General features: G+C 40.5%; 1 protein-coding gene and 1 long non-coding RNA gene across 5 annotated transcripts in view; both read right to left on the bottom strand.

Annotated features, from left to right (window-relative positions):
* Nucleotides 1-22,815, bottom strand: part of SPOCK1 (SPARC (osteonectin), cwcv and kazal like domains proteoglycan 1) — a 515,462-nt gene that overhangs the window by 436,106 nt on the left and 56,541 nt on the right.
* Nucleotides 15,910-19,302, bottom strand: LOC144341551 (uncharacterized). Its single transcript, XR_013418560.1, has 2 exons — nt 19,203-19,302; nt 15,910-18,971 (listed from the first exon to the last, which is right to left on the bottom strand). It is a non-coding gene; the product is annotated as an uncharacterized LOC144341551 (long non-coding RNA).

Consider the following 22,815-nt stretch of genomic DNA (forward strand, 5'->3'; position numbering starts at 1 on the left):
GAGGGAGTAGTACCATGCCCTGTGTCACCTCAGGGTGTAATGTGATGTCACAACTCTATTTGGAAGGCTTCTGCCTCTATACAAACTTCAGTCTCAAATACCCGATTAAACGTTTATCTCTCATAATCAAGAGGTACCAAACTGTTCATACTGAGCCCCTAACTGTTCCCATCAACAACTAGTTTGTCTATCACAAAGGTTCTACCAGGTATGTGCATGACAAGAATCTGAATTTCCTCAGCCCCACACGTACTTTTTTAAAACAGAGATTACCCTCCCTCCACCCACCTGTTCTCCTGAAACAAACGTATGAGCACTTACAGGTCATATAACCTGTCTTCCAACTGTTGGCTCAAAAAAATATCATCTATAGACAAACCGTGATTGGTAAATTCCTCCAAATGGAAAGAAAACATACACAAAGAATGTTTTGTCCTACTTGCAACCATATGAACAATTTTAATACAGAAGAGCAAAAATATAATTCTTAGGGATCAGACAGATTCTACTTACTTCCTGTTCCTCCTCCATTCTTCACTACAGTGTCTGCAGTCACAAAGCTTCCCCTCCCAGCAAGTACGCTGGCTGGGTGAGAGGGGTGAGCAGGCCAGTGTTTCTGAGTGGCAAAAGATGGTGACCACACATGCCTGTCCTTTGTCACCAACCACCTTTCGAGCTTCCCCTTCTGCCGAGCCATCTGCAGGAAAATGTCAACATGTGCTACAGGGAAAAAAATGTATTTGCTAATTTATGTGTTGGGTAAATTCACTTACTCAGTAGAATAATAAAAATGTGACAGTTCACCACCCTTCCCTTCTATAGTAAAGACATCTTTATTAATGATTTTAAAGCCTGAAGAAACAGGAATGCTTGCTCTGTTTACATTTCCCCATATTAAAGGGAAGACATTCACTTGCTGGTGGCAAAACATTGAAAATACCCTTCTGGTCATGATTTATTGCTGGAGAAATTTTACTAAATTGGGATGTGACCATGTATCCACCTATTAAGTACATTGCCAGGAAAATAAAATAACAGAGATTTACATTTTCATTAATTCCTGAAATAAGCACTCTGTGTTTCTGGAAGGTATTAAAAATATTTTCCAAGACTTTATATTTTAGCACCTAAGGTCTAGAGTTTCAAAAGCCGCACATTCGGAAGCTAAAAAAAAGTCATAGATAATCCCAAGTATGTCGCCGCCCACCCCCCCTTACTAACTGGAGGATATTACATCCTGTCCCTTAGGTGCTATATCTTTGCTGATCAAAGCTTGTTCCATCAAAGACCTCCCTGAATCTGAATTTGGCCTGAATCCACAAATGAACATTCAATTAGGACCAGGAAAGCATTCCAATTTAGGAACTAGCACAGTTATAAGTAAGCCAGAAGAGGAGATACAGGATAATATTTATAAGTCCTACCTAAAGGATACAAGCCATTTGGGGGATTAAATTTAAAATTGATGAGAAAACCGTATTTCAGGATAAATGTGTAAATAGAGATTTATGAATAGTTCCTGAATTAGGGAGGAAGGTGAGACAAATAGAGAAGAGCCCAAACAGTTAGAGATTCCGATCACAAAAAGCAATCCCTTCCTATTACAAGCACACAAATATTTGTGAGCTGAATCAGTGCTACAGGTAATTCTCTGGGCTGACTGTTTAAATAGGATTTGTGAGGGAGGAGAAGAAACACAAGCCATATGTTTGAAGACCAGTGGTTATGAAGCTTACTGTGAGTTACACAGGCCCAAGGTTGAGGGACATGCACCCAAAGGTGGTAGGAAGGGTCCTCTGGGATGAGGTCAAGATGACAGCCAGGTCCTTCCCTCTCCCTCCATTGTGAAGAATAATGAAAACTGCTCGGATCCCCATAATGGGGTAAACAGGCAGTTCCCTGGTTCAGAGGAATTCTTCACCACATTCCAGAAGTGTGATTCCAATAAGCACTGAGCCAAAAAGCCACAAATGGGAAATCTCTACCTGGTCAATTGCCCAGATGAATAAAAATTAAAATGAAGGTCCTTATTTTCTTAACCAAGAGTCTGGTGGCAAGCTCATTTAAGGTTTCTGGGGGAAAAAAAAGAGAAACTTTTGCTGATCTATATCCACTTACTTACCTGCTAACTTAATTGAATGAAAATACATTAGCTGGCACTGTTACCTTGGCAACCCTGAGAAATCATATCTTCCTAAATATCCCAAAAGCTCAAATCACCTTGTTAGTTCTCAGAAACCTAAGCAGATAAAAACTGTAAACCCACAGATCCAAGAATCTCAATGAACCTCAAGCACAGGAAACAGGAAGAAAAGGATACAAAGGCTCATATCAAATTGCTCCAAACTAGTCATAAAGAGAAGAAGTCACAAAACCTTAAAATCAGCCAGAAGAAAAATAGACATGTTACAGAGGACAAGAGAAAAGGAAAAGAACACATTTCTTGCTGAAAACAACCCTAGCAAGACAGAAGAGCAACATCTTTAAGTACTGGGGGGGGGGAAAAAAACCTGTCAACATAAAATTCTATACTCAGCAAAAATGTCTTTCAAAAGTTGCAATAAAGACTTTTTCGGACATACAAAACCTTAGAGAATTCATCACCAGCAGATCTGCGCCTCTGAAAAGAAAAATTAAATGCTTCAGGCAGAGTAAATATTATACCAGATGGAAACCTGGATCTACACAAAGATATAAAAAACTCTGGAAATGGTAACTACATGGGTTCTCAGAATCAACATTAGTTATATATATTAGCTGCTTTTCTTACAGTAATTGTCTTTTTAAATATACCTATCACTTTCTTGGATATTACCTTTAGTTAAGCAGAGGAGCAAAAGTGATAGCCTTATATAACCCTACTCAAAGATAATAATGGAACTTGAGAAAACCCATTGCTGTCCCCAAGGAGCCATAAAACTGGGGGAAATAAAAGATATAGTAGAGGATGTAACTGTAACTAAGAACAAATCAGAAGGCTATCAAAAATAATATTAATAAGAAACTGCCAAACACTTTTCCAAAGCAAGTGTAGCATTTTACACTCTCAGCAACAATCGATGAGAGTTCAACATCCCCACCAGCACCAAGTATTGCCAAACTTTTAAATGTTAGCCACTATCATGAAGGTGAAATAGTATCTTCTTGTGATTTTAATTTGCATTTCCATGATCAGTACAAATTCTGAACATCTTTTTATGTGCCCACTGGCCACTTATCGATCTCTTTTTGTGAAGCTTTTGTTCAAATATTTTGCCCATCTCCTTATTGAATTGTCCTCTCATTTTGAAGTTGTAATATTTCTTTATATATTTTGGGTATAAGTCCTTTGTCATACATGTACATATCCACATATATAGATACATATATGTGTACATGCATGTTTATATGCACATGTGTGTATATAAAATATTTTCTCCCATCAGGTGTCTCATCTTTTCATTTTCTTAATGGGGACTTTCTAAGAGCCCAAGTTCTTAATGTTAATGAAGTTCAGTTTTTTTTCTCATATGAGTATGCTTTTTGAGTCCTGTCTAACAAATCTTTGCCTACTCCAAGTTAATGAAGATTTTTTTAGAAGTTTTATAGTTTTACATTTTACTCTGATGTTCAAGTGTATATAACCCATTTCAAGTTCATTTTTGTATATGTTTTGAGGTATGAGTGAAGAATCTTTTTTTTTTCATACAGATACCTGGTTGTTCCAGCAATATTTGTTGAAAGTCTATCCTTTTCGCCAGTGATTTACACCTTGACATCTTCGTAAAAACAAACAAAATAAGCCAGGCATGGTGGCGCACACCTGTAATCTCAGTCTTTTGGGAGGCCACGACAGGAGGACTGCTTTAAGTGAAGGAGTTTCAGAACAGCCTGGGAAACACAGCAAAGGCACATTTCTAAAAAACACTTTTAAATTAGCCAGGCATGGTTGCATGCACCTATAGTCCTAGCTACTCAGGAGGCTGAGGTGGAGGATCACTTGATCCCAGGAGTTTGAGGCTGCAGCAAGTTATGATCATGCCACTGCACTCCAGCCTGGGTGACAGAGCGAGACCTTATCTCTAAAAACAAACAAAACTTCAACTGACCATATATGTGTGAGTCTATTTCTGGACACTCTATTTTGTTCCACTGGTCTGTAAATATGACCCAGCAATTCCATTCCTAGTTATTTACCCAATAGAAGTAAAAGCATTCATTGCCATGAATGCTCATGGCAAACAAAAGCTTTGTACGTGAATGCTCATGACAACCCTACTCATAATAGTCTCAAGCTGGAAACAATCCAGATGTCCATCAACAGTGAATGGATAAACAAGTTATATCTATACAATGGAAAGTAGTCAACAATAACAAAGAATTACCAATATACACAAGAACATGGACAAATCTAAAAAAGGTTGTGCTAAGGGAAAGAAGCCGGACAGTAAGATTACATACTATATGATTCCACTTATACGTAAAATGTATCTACGGTGACAGAAAGTAGATGAGAGGTCTCCTGGGACTGAGGGACTGAGTATAAAGGGGCATGAGGAAAGTTTGGGTAATAAAAATGTTCTAAATCTTGATGGTGGTGGTATTTCCATGCGTGAATACATTTGTTAAATCTCAAACTGTATACTTTAAATGGATGCATTTTACTGCATTTAAGTTATTCCTCAATAAAATCAGTCTTTTAAAAAGCAGTCTTCCCTGTTATCAATACAAGCTTCCCATTCTAGAAGTTTACCAAAGGCTTTGTCTACATTCATAAATAAAAACAACACAGTTACAAATAATGAAGATTTCAGTCTGTCCCTTGTTTCTACTGACTATTTTTAAAATGCTTTCACAAGGCTAATATTTTAAACCAACACTTAAGATTGGGCTTAGTACAATGGATGGCCTTACCTAGTGGAGATACATTTATTACTAATGTACTTATTGATCTGCTCCAGTTGTTTATTTTCTGGATTCCCATAAAGCATTGGTATGGCAAAAAACCATGATCCTGGAGACATGAGAGAATATTCAACAAAGATATATCCTACTGTACATTATCTCCTGCTCCCATGTGTGGCTTTTCATCTGTGTCACATCAAACATCCTCCACAACCTGCCCTCCAAAAAAGAATTACCTGGAATTCTGCTGCCAAATGCATCTCCAAAAAAAAAAAAAAAAAAAGAATACCACATGCATTTTCTGAAGCAGAGAACTAAAGTTTGTCCAGATATCCACGTTTGAATGCCAGTGTCTGGATACTGATCACACATCCACAACCTCTGGTTTAGCAAACCATATATCAAAGCTTCTCAAGCTGGGACCTGCTTACCTCTATCGGTGCCCTGCATTTTACCAGAGAGTACAGCAAGCCACAAAATAACATGGTGTATATTTTCTGGAGTGTCAATTTTACATGGGAATTTAAAAAGGATAAAATGAAAATGTTTTCATGGTAAAAGAGTCACACTGTATTATAGAATAGACAGCAATATTCACAAAATGAATTAAGATGTTTAAAAAGACATTTCCCACTGCAATAGATGCTTCTAGTTAAACTCCCCAAACCCTCAAACCTCTTTGGGGTATACATTCCGTCTTCTATATTGTTAAGGGTACATTTAAAAAAAAAAAAAAGGTTGCCAGAAGTACACCAACTCATTCTAGCTTAGTGTCTATCCCAGAAATTAGGTACTACACCCAACAACTGGGCTCCAACCCTGGCTTGGCCACATCTCTACAATACAACCTTTGAAGGATTGCTATAGTTTTTGCATCCATAAAATAGACATGACAACAGTACCTAGCTTATAAAGTACCGCACAGTTCATATGCCTGACCAACAGTTAAGTGATCAATTAGTGTTAGCTGCCTATCATCACTGCTGTTGTTTGACTGTTTTTGTTTTTTTTTTTTTTTGAGATGGAGTTTTGCTCTGTCGCCCAGGCTGGAGTGCAGTGGCCGGATCTCAGCTCACTGCAAGCTCTGCCTCCCGGGTTTACGCCATTCTCCTGCCTCAGCCTCCCAAGAGTAGCTGGGACTGCAGGCGCCCGCCACCACACCCGGCTAATTTTTTGTTTTTGGGGGGTTTTTTTGTATTTTTTAGTAGAGACGGGGTTTCACCGTGTTAGCCAGGATGGTCTCGTTCTCCTGACCTTGTGATCCGCCCATCTCGGCCTCCCAAAGTGCTGGGATTACAGGCTTGAGCCACCGCGCCCGGCCGACTGTTATTTTTAATCTATATATACCATGGCATAACTTTTTTACATATCAACTGCAGTCCATTGGTGATAAGATTATCAACTGCTTACTCCCAAATGCAGAGGGAGGCAATGAGAATTCTGGACACCCAATGTGAACGCACAGCTTTTCAGGAACTCTTACTCAGGCACGGATACCAAATGACATCAGCAAAAGAAATGAGGGCTCTTTAGGGCTGAGCTTTGAAAAGTTACCTGAAGCAATACTGATGCTCAGTTTTCCAGTGTAGATGAGCTTAAGAACTGACTCATTCCTTCTGAAACAAATGTAAGACTGATTTATAAGTCGGAATGTCCACTTACATATTCACATGTGACAAGAGTATCTACGATCAAGAGCCAGACATCCACACAAGGAGGGCCCCTCATGCTGAGCTCAACACACATCAGAGGTTTGTCTTTTGAGTGCCAGATAAGAGTCAAGACAAATGGCATGTTTTCAAAACATACTTCAAACAAGGGCAGCCTGGTGAGTTATTCTCCTACATTTGTAGGATAGTTCTATGGAACAAATGTGAATCATCTTCCCTAGAAAAACTCTGAAAATAAGAAAAAATTCTTATTACATGTGACCTGAGTTTCCTCAAACATCATTAGCCTATAGGCCTTTCTCTAACCTCTGGGTGACTGTCTCAACATAATGTAAGAACTCCTGCTACCAGAAGTTTCACCCAGTTATTTCTGGGAGTCCCCAGAAGTGAAAACAAGAGTTCACAAGAAATCCTTCCCAATCCGGCACCCCCATTGCTCAGTCCTACCCACACAACACCCTGAGAGTGCTGACATCTCTGCCAGGGGTCACAGATGCCAAGGGACTCTCATAAGGTGCATCACAATATTGCTGTGTGTGGCACAGAGAGTGAGGGGTCCACCAACCATTCATATTCTCCTTCCAGAATAGATGCGCTGCTGGAAAGCAGCTGCCAAGCCAAGGACTTCATTTCCCAGACCCCTCTGCATGTAGGTGGGACCATATGACTAATTCTTGCTAATGAAGTGACTAGAAATAATATGTGTCACTTCCAGGTCAAATAGTTAAGAAGTGGGTATGCCTTCTCATATTCTTTCCCCATTTGCCAGCAGACTCAGAGAGAGCAGCTGCCGCCAATAGCCTAGGTCCCTGAACGATGCCAAGAAGCAGAACCCTCCCCTAACCCACTGAGGTGCCGGGATTTCTCTCCTATGGCAGCTAGTATTACCTTTACTAAAAGCACTGTGTTCACTGCGGAAGTGGAAAGAAGCCTTTTCCCCCAACACTGGTTGATACTTCTATGCTTGGGCCCAAAAGCAGTGCAGGCTGTGCTCATCTATCTCACCAATGTCCCCATAAAAACACAGTTTTTTTCATTTACTATGGAAGAAGCAACTAAGCAGGGCCAGGGTTAGGAAGAAGCCAAGGGCATGGGCAAGGGCTGAGTTCTCTGTGGTCTCCCTTGTTTTCTTACAAAGGTACATCCAGAGCTTGGTGATCACAGAATCCCCCATGGAGTAAGATGCCTACCAGGCCAAAGATCTCAGAACTGTGATCTCCCTACTACTCCACTCTGGGTCAGAACCCAGAAACAACTTGTCTTAACCATAAAAGGCAGTAACTTTGGCTACTCAGCAAGTCATGTTACCCTGGCCAAGTCCTGTTTCCATGCTCAAAGGTACTGCTGTGCCAGGAGTAAGCTCCCTTTACTTGTACCTGCACAGTAGAACCCAGAAGTTTTCCATTTCTGTCCACTTCAGCTCTTTCTATGGATAAGCCAAGCCATGACCCAGCACAAGTCACTCCCTGACTCCCTGGGGCTACTGTAGACATACCAATCTCTTCATAACCTGGCTGGACTGAGGTTAAAAACAAGTTAGAATGTGTGAAGGAAGGAGAAAGTGGAGAGGACAGCAGTAGGAGAGAGACTGAGAGGGTAGACTGTATCCTTTACACAACAAAGAACCTTCATTCAGGCTTTTAACCTCTTAAGCAAGAGGTTTCTGAGACATAGTCACATCACTAGGAGAGTCATGTGGGGAAAATGGAAAGGCAGGGAGCCCAGTTCAGAGGCAATCACAGCCAACCAGCCAGGAGAGATGGCCATGGGAGAGCCAGTCCCCAACCTGTCCTTCAAGGCAACTCCCTCGATTCTTCCTGGAGTTACTCATGGTTTGCTGGACCTCATGGAATCTAAGCTCCTTTCACTGTTTGTGTCAACCATTTTCATTCTGCATCTTTCCCTGGAAAATTTGTAGACTCTGTCTACTCACTGAATGGAAATGTTGTGTTCTCCCTAAGATAAGCTTTAAAGAAGCAGTAGTTCATCCCTGTTAGGCATAAGTTCTCCCTCAATGTCCTGCTGCCAAACTGTGGGTCCCCTCTGGCTCTCCTCACTGGCCCCAGCCCACCACTCCCAAAGGCAGACAACCACAATCATGGGAGTTGTCCTAACACCTCCTACTTCCTAATTCCTCCACCTTAAAGTAAAACACCAAATCCTATCCATTCTGCCTCCTGAGTTTCTCTCAAGCCCTTCAGCTTCTCTCCATCTCCACTGCTGCCATCATCCAAGCCAACAACAGCTCTCTCACATGGACCCATGGAACTCCCTCCAACCTGGGTGCCCTTGTTCTTCTCCAACCTCTTTTCATCCTGCAAGAAGAGTGATCCTTTATAGACTTACATCTGATCATGGTACTCTTGCCCTACCTTGAGTGGTTTCCCTTTATTCTTTGGATAAATACCAAAATCTCCACATGGTTTTCATGATGCTGTGAAGATCTGGGCCCTGCCTACTCTTCCAGCAGTCTTTCTGCTTTTCTCCTATTCATTCTGTTTCCACAGATTGGTCTCCTTTCAGTTCCTGAAATGCAGCAGGATTCTACTTTCTAAGGCTGCTCTGTCTCTGGAAATAGATTTGTGATTCTGCCTCTTGGGATCACATATCCCGCAAAACATAATCCCACAGAAAACTCATATGTACCCTTCATCTCTGTTTAAGGCAAAACTTTCTCTGTGAAGTGTTTCCAGCTCACCCCCACCCCCGTTATATCAGGTCTCTCATTGTATTATGCTTTCATTTACAGCACTTAGCACCACTGTAATTAATACTTACTTGGGTATTTGTTTAATGGCTGTCACATCTGCTGACTGTAAGCTCCATGAAGGCAGAAACAAGTTCAACATGCTCAGTACAATGGCCTCAGTGCCAGTGCACTCCCTAGCACATAGGAGGCACTAGTAAGTATGATTTGGCTTAGCACATTCAGCATGCCCACATAAACTGAGAAGAATAAACTGAGGCCTAGAAAAGGAAAGGGGATTTCCCAAAGCCTTGTCTTCTTTGGAAGAGCTGTGGTTTAAACCCTGGACTCTTAATCCACAGTTCAATCCTTAGCCCATACTGACAATGAAGTCACTCTAGACCCAAGAGATCAATCCATCTATAATTCAAAAGAGAAGAGAAAACCTAAACTGTGGAGACCAAAGATCTCTATTCAAATCCTGGATGGACTGACCACTTAAGCCTCACAACACTGTGGCAGAAATTAAGCAAGGTGATGCGTACACTATGATTGGTGTAGAATCTGGCCTGAGTAGTCTCTCAGACTAGAGGTCTCTCTAGGGATGTGGCTGTTTCTAGGACAGCTTGTGAAGTGTGTCTTCAATTCCTGTGTGTCCACCTCGACCCAGGCCAGAATAGCAAGTACTTGGGAAGGCAGAAGAGCATTTCATATTGAGCAGTTGCTGTTCCCCCAGGCAGCCAGTAAACAGCGTTTGATGAGGATGATAAATACATGATACTAATCTTTCTACACAGAGGTGTGTTCAACATTCTAGCACACAGAGCCACATGGCAGGTGATCCATCTTAAAAAGATGACATTGCTGGCTGATTTCTGCCAGCAGTGTATTTTCTTGGAATTTAAATTTTGATTTAAACCTACCTATAGCATTATTATAGAATATACCAAAAGCTCTATTCACAGGTGGGCAAAAAGACTATCCATCACCCCAGCTCATACTCAGCAATTCAAAGACAGCTTCTCCTTCCCTCATCCAGGACAGCCGTGTGTCCTGGAAGCTTTTCTACCACTGACTATTAAAACGATGCTTCAGCCAGTTCTGTAATCGCCTATTTATTTTGCCCATGGTGTTCCAGGCCCTGTGCTAGACCCTGGGGATTCCGCAATGATGAGACACAGCCTCTGCCCCAGGAAGCTCCCACACTAGCAAAACTAAATTTGCATAGTCCTTTACAATCTACTAAGTGATTTGGACTTAAACCTTTTATCCACCTCTCCTGGTATTTTCATTATCTTTGTATATGCCTTCCTTGGTTGGAAAAGATTTTGACATAAAATTTGTTTCCAGTTAAAATGCAGCAGAGGAACTTAATCACTCTCATTTTGGTTTTAGAATTCTAATTAAGGAAAAATAAACCATGGATTCCTCTAGAAATGTATACCGTAACTGACTGTTGAGTGGCTGCCCAAACGCCACTGCAAACACCTTTTCCCTTGCTGCCTTTCACTACAGAGATGGCAGAGTCATCCACCCACTTGCCTCCTTTACACTGAGGGGTCATGACATGATCTAGTTCTGGCCACAGCAATGTCTGTAGAAATCTGTTCAGAGGCTTCTACGAATGCTTTTGCTTTAATTTTTTATAAAGACAGTCCAAGCTAGTTTGGCCCTTATTTCTTCTCCCCATCTTCACCACAGATGTAATGTTTGGGGCTGTAACAGCCACCCCACAAAAGGAAGCAATGAGGGAGCCATAAGGGAAATACCTAGAGAATCAAATGTTAGCTCTGTTGTTGTTGAGCTAATGAGGCAAGGACAGCAGCTATATCCCTTCAGACTAGTTATTAAGTAAGAAAAACAAACTCCTCATTCTTTAAACCAGTGTAGGAGAGGTTTTCTGTTACCTACAGTCAAACAATCTTGGAATGCATGCTTCAGGAGATGATTAGGCTCACAGCCTTTGAACTAGACACACTCGGGTTTGTGTACCGGCTCAGTCACTCATGCATGGGCTGGACAAGTTACTTAACTGCCCAGAGTTCTGTTTCCATCTTCCATGAAATGAATATACTATAACTGCCTTTTTCACAGGTTTGCTGTTAGGAATAAGTGACACGGTATATGCCATGATTTGGATATGGTTTGTTTGCCCCTACCAAAACTCATGTTGAAATTTGATCCCCAGTGTGGTGATGTTGGGAGGTGGGATACAGTGGGGAGTGTTTGGGTCATGAGGGTCTCACCCTGGTGGGTGGCTTGGTGCCATTCTGGAGGTAGTGAGTAAGTTCTTCCTCTGGCAAGACTGGATTATTTCTCAAGGAAAATGAATTAGTTCCTGCAAGAGTGGATAGTTACAAACCCAGGATGTCCCTTGGGTTTTTTTGTCTCTTTGCATGTGTCTACTTCCCCTTTGACCTTCTCACTATGTTATGATGCAGCTTAAAAGCTCTCACCAGAAACCAAGGCCATGCCATTGAACTTCCCAGCCTGAAGAACCATGAGCTAAATAAACCTCTTTTCTTTATAAATTGCCCAGTCTTGGGTATTCTATCACAGCAACACAAAATGGACTAAGACAGTGCATGTAAAGAGTTTTTGTGCAATGTCTAGTTAAATAACTACTCAAATGATAAACCACAGCCAATAAGCACATGAAAAGATAATAACCATAATCATTAAGGAAATGCAAATCAAAACCATAATAAGATACCACTTCACACCCCTTAGGATGGTTATTACATAAAACAAAAACGATCCCAGAAAATAACAAGTGTTGGCGAGGATATGGAAAAATTGTGCACCACTGATGGGAGTGTAAAATGATGCAGCTGCTATACAAAAACAGCACTGAGGTTCCTCAAAAAGATAAACATAGAATTACCATGTAACTCAGCAATTCCACTTCTGGATATGTACCCAAAAGAATTGAAAGCAGGGACCTGAGATGATATCTGTATGCCCATGCTAACGGCAGGATTATTCACAATAACCAAAAGGTAGAAACAACCCAAGTGTTCACTGACCCGTGAAAAGATTTTTTTAAAATGGAGTATAAAATACAATGAAATATTATTCACCCTTAAAAAAGGAAATTCTGACATATGACACACCGTGAATGAACTCTGAAGACATTATGCTAAGTGAAATAAACCAGACCCACAAAGACAGATGCTATTATAATACCTGCTTGACTTATGTGAGGCAACTAGAGTAGTCAGACTATTCATAGAGACAGCAAGTAGAATGGTGGTTGCCTGGGGCTGGGAGAAAAGGAGAACAGTGTTTCCATTATGCAAGACGAAAAACATTCTGGAGCTAGACAGTGGTGATGGCTGCACTACAATGTGAATATACCTAATGCCACAGAAGTTCACAGATTAAAATAGTGATTTTTATGTTATATTTTATTGCATTTTTAAATACATTTTTAAAATAAAAATGAAACAAAATGATGACCTGCATTACTGAGCCTAATACTGATATTATCATCTTATTGAGTTTTCAGTAACACAGTAAGTTGTCAGACAATACAACTGGCTGGGTACAACCCTGGGTCAAATGCTGAAATGCTTGCCCCCATTGCATATTTGTCCTAGATCAACATATCTAAAAGGCATTTCATCCATACAGCAAACAAGCATATTTACTTCTTTCTCTAGGAAACCAAAGGTAAATCAAATGGTTTCCTGCCCTGTGGAAAGCAAAAAGATGTTCACAAATAGCCACACTACAAGGTAAGATGTAGCACCTGCCTTGAAGACAAATGCAGAATCTTCAGAGAGCAGAGTCACTGCTTCTGGCTTTGGAGTTTGATAAAAGTTCCAAAGAAGAGATGGAAATGGAGCTGGACTTGAAAAATCAGAACCTTTACTGCTGAAACAGAAGGAGCGTTGTAGATGATTCCAGGTAGAAATAGCAGCAATGTGAGCAGAGACAGCAGAGCATCTTGTTTGGTTGGAGGGAACTGTACATTAGGGTGAACAGAAAAGACAACAGCCAGTCACCAGGCAGGGAAGTCAACATATTCATTTCATGGAGGAGGGCGGGAGATAAAGATGTGTTTGCATCCGCAGCACCTAGGACTCTCTTAGCACACATCAAGTTGTCAAAATTGTCATTTCAATCATTGACCAGCAGATTGGAGGATCTGTAGAATCTCTACAGATGTCTAGCATTGATGATCAGGAGAGGCAGGCCCCGTTTGGCCGCCAAAACCACCTCTTTGGTGTTACTATTGTTTAGGCTACTTCCCAAGAGATGGAGGAACATAGCAAACAGGCGAACATCTCAAAAGGCCTTTGGTTATTCATGGACACCACAGGCCAGTCCTGACCTCCCAAAAACCTATATCATGCATGCTCCCAGATGGAATCAAACCAACTAGAACAGAGCTTCCCTTCTAAAGAAACACTGAGGCTACCCTCCCAGGACAACTCTAACTCTGGGCCTTGTGCCCTTTGAAAGCATTTTCTATGTCCTTTTCTATATGGAAGGCAAGTACACTAGCACAAATAATTGAGGAGAAAAAAATGGACAAGGAGACCCAATTTAAAAAAAAAAAGCAAACAAACATGTATTCAGTTGAGGACCATTTTAAGGAATTATTTCTAAGTTCTAATCACTAAAAGTGATGAAACAATTCATGACAAAAATTGCAATTACCAAAGAAATAATCTGTTCTGCAACAGCAATTTTAGTGACATTTATAACACACAAGAAATCATGAAGCTTAATTACTTGAATTTACTGGGGCTACAGATGCCATGTTTAAATCTAATTAAATAGATCCACCAAAACTGGCCATCTGAAGACATGGCAAAATTGCTGAACCGAGCACTGGTTTTTAAAAGCAGTTCGTGAACAGCCTCCAAATAGGCAGTGAGTAATGATCTATCTTTCTTCCTCAACTGTCATTTGGAAAAAAAAAAAAGAGACATTTCTATATTGATCTTCAGTCCTTCACAATAGAATTTACTTCAACTCCTAAAACACATCCCCCATTCCAATGATCTTTGATAGATCTGCAGGATAAATGGGAACTCTCCTACTATTACCTTTCAGGTCTCACACTCAAACTGTATTAGATCTCAAGGAAGTAGGTACAAATCCTTAAAAGTGATTGAGAAAAAGATTTCCCTTCTCCATTTCTAAAGAATGTTAACTGGTAAATATCAGCAGCCTAGAGAATTTGTATAATTCCTGAAATATCAATGAACTGTTTGCTTAAATACTAAGTATTCTATGAAGACAAGATTCTGATTATAAAAGTAATAAATGTTCAAAGAAGAAAATATGGAAAACATATAAAGAAACACAGAGAATTAAAATTTCCAACAATCCCACTAACCATGTATGATCACAATTAGCATTTTGCTCTCCTTACTTCCAATGTCATGTCTATGCTTACATACTTTTACCACAATGTGGACATGTTATATTTATAATCTTACATCTTGTTCTATCATTAAACATGACATCAAGTGCATTTAACTTAATTTCTTTCAGTAACCTATCATTGCTGGATTTATAGCTTGTTCCCAATTTTTAAACTTTCATCAATAAACTGACTTACATTCACATAGGTAAACCTATGGTTGCATCTCTAATTAATTCCTTAAGAGGAATTCTCAAAAATAAACTCTTCAGATGGCATTCATTGACTCATTAAAGTTCCTAATAAGACCTGCCAAACTGCTTTATCTAAAAGTTATACACCAATCTACATTTCTACCAATGGTGTAATAAATAGCTCAAATTTAAAACTCTCTTCTTTCCTTTCCAAGAGTATTACTTAACTTTCAGTGAATGTCTTACCAATTTTCTGTATGTTTCTCTTTGTTTTACAGATTTTTGATACATTATTTTGTCTCCTGTTGTTTCTGCTTCATATTAAACTCATTTCCTTAGGATATTAAGGGTTCTTTGAAAACATGATTTTCTTAAGGGGCACATATAAGCCATCCTATAAAATGTATTTCTTTAAGTAAAGTGGGAGGCATTGAAAGGTTTAAGATTTTTTTCGTGTTTATTAGCTATTTGTATTTCTTCTGTGAATTGCCATCTTACACCCATCACCAATTTTCCCACTAAGGTTTTAGTATTGTTCTTATTTATATACTAACAAAATTAATGCTTTGTTGCGTGTGTTTTTCTTAGATTTTTTTTTTAACCAGCATCTTAGTTTTAATTTCTTGGGGGAGCTTTTTTACTTATTAAAACACTAATTTTGGCTGGGTGTGGTGGCTTATACCTGTAATCCCAGCATTTTGGGATGCTGAAGCGGGCAGATCACCTGAGGTCAGTAGTTCAAGACCAGCCTGGGCAACATGGTGAAACCCAGTCTCTACTAAAACATACAAAAATTGGCCGAGCGTGGTGGCGCATGCCTGTAATCCCAGCTACTCAGGGGGCTGAGGCAGGGAGAATTCCTTGAACCCAGGAGGTGGAGGTTGCGGTGAGCCAGAATTCCACACTGCACTCCAGCCTGGGTGACAGAGTGAGACTCTGTCTCAAAAAAAAAAAAAAAAAAAAAATATATATATATATATATATAAATTTTATATGGAGAAATGAGTCTTCTTCCTCTGGTGATATTTTGTTTCTGTTGACTTCCCTAATGTCGGAGTTACCCACAATTTTTCCTACTTTTCGTTTTTATTATTAACATTTTTGCATCAAACCAAAATTTATTTTGGTATATAGGGTGAGGAAAGGCTCTAATCATATTTTTTCCAGGTAGTAACTTAGAATATATTAAATAATTCATCCTTTCCCTCCATCATGCACTAAACCCTCTTTCACATTAGGCTCTGTTTCTAGACTATTCTGTTCCACTTACTGGCATGTTCCTGCAATAATAACCACGTGGTCTTAATTAGCATCATTTGAGTACGTTTTATATCTGGAAATGCAAATCTCCCCTATTATGCATCATTTCCAAAAAATTTTTTAGCGATTCCAGCCAGCATATTCATATTTGAGAATAATTTGACACAATCCAAAAAAAGAAAAAGAAAACCCCAGCTGAGATGCTGATTGGAATGGGGTGAAATGATACATTACTTTGGAAAGAACTGACATCTTTATCACACAGAGAGAAACTGGCAGCACACATCTCCATTTATTGAAGTCTCTTTTTATGTCAGTCAGTAAATTTTTGTGATTTTCCTCATATGGATTCTGCAACATTTCCTGTTATGCTATTCCTGTGTGTTTTATACATTTTTACTCCGAAGTAAACTACACCAAGCAAAGAAAGTCTGAGATTGTATGCCTGAATTTCAACACCACATCATGAAAGACATGCCTGTCTCTCTTTAGGGTCTGACAGAGAGGGCCCAACGTTTCCGGAATGAATGAATGACAAATGGGTCCAAAAGCCCTAGTATCAGGACAGAACTGGGTGGGCTACATTATGTAACAGACTCACAGTTGTTCTTTCATGCTCAGTGCCAATTTTATATTTTCAAAGAATAAAAAATCATCTTAAAATAATCACACAACTACCTCTGATAGTTCTGCCATCATGGTACACTCTCCCGCCACTCCTGACCCTCCATCTCATCCCAAGAGGTGCGTACAACCAAGCCAAAGTCCTTCTAGGGAACTTCAGTTTGGGACAGAATGACTAGCCTTTGGAGCTGAGCCAAGACAGAGATATCTCCTCATGAAAACCATCTCTGAGTCCCTGCAGAGGAGCACAGAGGAGACAGAGGTCAGCCCTGATGCATATTAAAAAGCGGATATGCAATAAGAGATTAAGTTTTTTTAAGCAACTTTATTGAGATCATCATCGTATACCATACAATTCACCCAATTAAAGTGCACAATTCAATAGGTTTTAGTAGAGTTGTGCAACTATCACCACAATGGATTTTAGAACATTTTTATCACTTCTAAAAGAAATCCTGTAGTTTTTTTAAATTGTGGCAAAATATACATTAACTTGCCCATCTTAACCTTTTTAAAACAATTTTTAATTGATACACAATAGATGTACAAACCTATGGAATACATGTGATAATTTAACACATTCATATAATTTGTAAAGATCAAATGAGTGTACTTGGGGTATCTACCACCTTATATACTTGTTATTTACATATGCTAGAAACATTCAGATTATTCCCTTCTAGCTCTTTTGAAATGTACAGATTATTGTAAACTATAGTAACCATTTCTAAGTCTACAGTTCAGTAGTGCTAAGTCAATTCACTGAAGCCAATCTCCAGAACTTTTTCATCTTGAGAAACTGAAATTTATACTCATCAAACAGTAACCCCTCATTCCCTCTCCCCATCCAGTCCCCGCAAACTGCCACCTTAATTTCTGTTTCTGTGATTCTGACTACTCTAAGTATCTAAGTAGAATCCTAACAGTATTTGTCTGTTTGTGACTGGCTCATTTCACTTAGCATAATGGCCCCAAGCTTCACCCATGTTTTAGCATATGTCAGAATTTCTTCCCTTTTTAGGTTGAATACATTATGAGCTTTTTTAAAGAGAAGAGAAAAAGGGAGGGAGAGGGAAGGGGGCAGTGGGGGAAGAAGTAGGGAGCAGGGAGGGAGACCAGGAACTGGGGGCTCCTGCATGGGTCCAGGCAGGAGATAATGGCGGTCTGCCCTCAAGGAGAGATGGGAAAACGGATGGGAGTAGATGAGTTCAAGACATATTTGGATTAATATAATTAAAGATAAAATGAGAGGACTTGCAGATTAATGGGATGTGGGAAAGTGAGAGGAATGCCCCAGGGTAACACTTTGCCTAACAGAGGAAAGACTACAGGGAACAGAGAAAACCCAAGCCAAGCAGCTCCTCAGTGCACCTCCTAAACAACCCAAAGGAGAAATATAAGTCCTCAAATCAGTGAACCCAGTCCTGCCCTGGGAGGGAATGTCTACAACCAATTTGCCTCTTAGAATGTGTTGACCAATCTATCACCACTGTGTGCCTTTGTAAGAAAACTTCATTTCTAAAATTTCATTTGGAGATATTTGCACATGTACACATGCACACACACACGCCACCAAGCTGAACCTGATGACATGTCTGTCTGAATTCCCACCCATAGGTTCGAAAAGGAAGGGAGCATCTCTTCTCAGTCCAAATGAACTGGCAGGCAGGCTGCTGAATTGCGGAGCAGTAGGAGGTAGACTAGACAGACTCCCTAATCACAAGGAAAATAGCCATTACTTATGTTTTCCAAGTCAAGTCAGCTGTAAAAGTACATGATAAAAGTAAGTAAAGTTTTCAGAAACTTTGGTTTCTTTAGGCAAGGCTCAACAGCTCAACACGTGACTTAAGAGGGTACAATGCATCAGTAAAGCACACTTTGGAGTCAGACACTGGCTCTACCACTAAATAGCTCTGTGGCCACAAGCAAATCATACCATCTGAGTTTCAGTTTCCTTATTTGTAAAATCAAGATAATCAAGCCTAACTCATAGGATTAGTGTGGCAGTCACATGAAACAGAAGGGGAGGACAGGGGATGAAGGGACAGAGGATGAGGATGTTGCATGTGGGTGTGGCTGTGACACAGTGGTGAAGTACACAGGATAGTTTCAATGCTGGAGGAAAAGTCAAAAGACCCAGTTTCTAAGCCAGCTTCTGGCCTAACTAGTTCTGTGAGGACAGACAAGCCACTTCCCTTCTCTTGCCCTGGGCTTCCTCACTCATTAAAGTCTCTGCTGATCTGAGGACACTGAAGTGTAAACTAGCACAGGGACAGCTAAGGACTGATCCATTTAACACTGGGAGTCCCAAAAGGCTGAGGAGCTCATGCTATATTAATAGATTCCTCCAGAGGTAGGGGGTGAAAGGGTTAAAGTAAGAAGAATTCATTGCAATTGTGATCAACAAGCAGTCAGGCCCCTAGACCTCCTCTGCCACTGTACAACAGAGCTGCCTGCTCCTCCTCTCCCATGGCAAAATATAGCAGGTTTATTAACTAGTATATCACAGGATCTGTTCATTGAGGGCATAGGTTTAAGGCTGTGGTACCTCATTTAAATTAGGAGTATTAAAGGGAGATGCCAAGACACACACCCCACCACACACAAACACAACCTTCTCATCCTCGCTGGCTTCCAGTAAAAATGGCAGCTGGCTCTTCACTCTACAGGTGGGAGATGATAAGCATCTTCTCTGAGGAGTCTGAGAAGCCTAAGAGGAAAGACCTAAAGATACCAACTCTGATTCTTAATCAAACAGCCCAGCCAGATCACCCTACAGTGAAGCTCAGAGTCGACTAGCCCCACCCACACATCAAAGCCTCCAAACAGCTTTGTAGTCCCTCTTACAGATGAACCAACAACTGAATATTATCAGACATTGGAGGAAAGCCTTTCATGGGAAAATGGAGATCAAAACAGAGGGGAAAAGAAAGTAAGAACCCTGGAGGAAAAAACTCTGCGGGGAGGGAGAAAAAACTTTTTAAAAATTACCATGAATATCTTTAGAGAGATAAGAAAGGATAGTAACCGTAAAGTAGTAATAATATGATAAAATAAAACGACATCTGGAAAGACAAAAGAAAAAAGGCTTGGAAAGTTACATTTCTATATTTGTGTATATTCACAGACATGGAAAACTTAATAGAGAGTTGAAAGATAAACTTGAGAAAAGCTCCTAGAAAATAGAGAAGGAAGGAAAAAGAAAAGACAAAGGAAGAAGAGAGAAAGGGAGGGAAGAAATAAGTTTGCATGGCCCAAGAATGTAATTGTAGGGAAGAATATGTACAGATAGCTTTGGAGGGATGTTCGTTAAAGAGCAAAGCCAAGAGCTACAGGAATGATTACATGACAAATTCTCGTAAGTGAAATCTGATTATGTCAAGGGTTAACCCCTGCCACTTGCTGATCTTTTTAAAATGATCTCTCCAACTTAAGCACCATCCAGTGGGATAACTGTACCTTTGCTATGAGCAATCATCTTACAGAACTCAGAATCAAATTTTGAGTCTAAACCACATTATGGTGAAGTGTTGATATAAATGGAAATGGTGTCGTGATTTGGTTCCCTGGAAGTTATATTTTATTTTTTATATCTAAATTTGATTTAAGCTTTTATTCTTATAATCTGCCAGTTTTATTTTTTCCCCAAAGCCTACTGCTTCAAAAGCAAGTTCCTGAAAAAATAAGCCTGTCTAATATGAGTAAAGAAAGATGAATGTCTTATGAAAATAATGTCTATTGACCCAGATCTTGCTGAGAGAGCAAGTGAATCCTTAGGTGCAAATGAGGCACTTATTGCTGCCATTCAGCTTCAGGAGGCTTCACTTATTACATGACTGTTGGAGGGCAGTAATAGTTCTTTAATAACCTGAAGAATAAAGGAGTTTTCTAATATGACAACTGATGCTCGTTCACTTGTCTGCAGGTGATTGAACATTCGTCACAACTCTTCCTGTGATTCTGGATAGAAATAGGTGAGTCACAATCCGATGTTCAACATTACAGTGGCTGAGAAGAAACTCACCAACAGCTACTGGGAAACTGATGAAGTTTCTCCAATCTCTTTATAATCTTCTTTTCCAATTTTCTTAGGCAACAGGACCAGCCTTGGAAGCATTTGCCATGGGGACATCTGAAGTGGTAGCAGAGAAAAATCACCAGGGTACAAGGCAGAGGGCCGCTGCCTCAGCTGTCACCTCGGAGTCTCCTCAAGACCTAGCCAAGGAAATTGCCACCTTTCTGCAGCCTTGGTGTTCTCTGCTGGGACTGGACCAAGGTTCCTTCCAGCTTTAAGTCTATGATTCTGACTTTTATCAAATCATACTATTTAGTAAGATAAATCAAATCAGCCATCTTAGCCACCCGCCAGGCTTAAACCACTGCTCACCACAGGCAAATGAGCAAATGCATATTTGCAGGGCTCCCTGGCATACAGGAAGGGAAAGGAAAAAATGGCTAATGGCAGAGCTTTGTAATCACTTCAGAGGCTCTGACCCTTGGGTCCCAGTCACACAGGGCTGGCAGCTGTGTCTTATGCTGCATGGATGGCAACACCAATCCATTGTGCATGGGCCATTGACTCCTGGGTAATTCACTAGCAAAAGAGCATAGACCCACTCTGGTAACAAAAGAAAATCCATAAGCAAGAGATCTCAAACAGAGGGAATGTTTCTGTCTATGTAGTAAGACGTTGGCTTTTAAAATGACACTCACTCCAGCTCTCTGGGGATGAGCAGTTACCTACTCACAACTAGGCAGGTGCAGAACCCCCAACAGAGTCAGAAAGCATGTCACCTGCAATAATAAAGGTACCAGAGCCACCCCGAAAGGCCACAGGGTGTTTGATAGCATCACAATTTCTTGAGTCTCAGAAACAGCCTCCTTCCACTTCTAAAGAGGCAAAAAGAACAAAGTCTGTCAGTGACAGGCCTGGAGTGTTCACTTACTGATGACATTCTGGCAGATCTTGATCCACTCCTCCTGGGACTTCAGCTAATCCCAAGACCTCAGCTAGTCCAACTGCAGACTAAGGCCTCTACATGGGTTGTTTGAAATGTTTTGGGTCATTCAACCAGTTACTTTTTAAACAGTCATGCTAGCCCTTACGAGTCTTCAAGAACAATTATAGTTCGGGGGGGGGAAAAAAGATGCAGGCCAAGGAGGTTCTGACTTGGTAAGACACCAGCCCAGAGAAGATGTAGAGAGTAACTGGGAAGGCCAGAGACAATTGGATTCAAATCCCCAATTTGCCATTTATTAGCCATGGGATCTTGTACAAATTGCTAACTTCCTTTAGTATTGTTTCTGCACTGGTAAAATGACGATGATAATATTACCTAACTCACATGGTTGTGGCAAGAATTAAGTAAGATAGTGCATGTACAAACTGAAGTACACTACCTTGCACACAGAGTAGGTGCTCCATAAATGCCAGATTCAGGTGTGTGTCTACATTCACACTAACTGAGGATGCCACAAACTCTTTACAACGTAGCTAGACAATTCTAACAACAGCACCTTAGATAAAAACTGATCCACCATGTGCACTTAAGGAAGGAAATATTAAATAGGGAGGCACGTGCCAACAAGGGAAAAAACAGAAATAATTATAGTAGATCCTCTGTGCCTTGTGCCCAGCAGAAAATGAGTTTGTTGCTAGGTTCCTTTTCTGGCCACAATTCATGGTGCAATTAAATCCCTGGCATTGTTTTTCATGTTCCATTTTAAACAGCCTTCTTGTCCAGGTCTCTGTCATGTGACCTGCTCAGTGGGGCCAACAGAGAAATGAACCCAGCGGGCCTCCCTCTCACTGGCACCTGTAATGCTCAAGTTCCTCCAATTTGACATCTGCCTAAGTTGCTGAGGTCCCCTAAAGGAGGAGCTTTTCTGGACTCTGGAGCCTCCATCTCTGCTATTACCACCATTCCCATGGGGTGGAAAAGAACATGGACTTTGATAAAAACAAAACAAAAAATAGGTCTGCCACTCTGGCTGGACAGCTAAACTTGGACATGTTATTTAAACTCTGAGCCCCTAAGTCATGGCTAATTCCACCCACCTGCAAAACTGCTGCAGATTTGCAAAGTGAGGGACCTGGAGTTCTCAGCATAGTATGTGAGT

Source organism: Macaca mulatta, chromosome 6 (assembly GCF_049350105.2).
Source record: "Macaca mulatta isolate MMU2019108-1 chromosome 6, T2T-MMU8v2.0, whole genome shotgun sequence".
Classification (NCBI taxonomy): Eukaryota; Metazoa; Chordata; class Mammalia; order Primates; family Cercopithecidae; genus Macaca; species Macaca mulatta.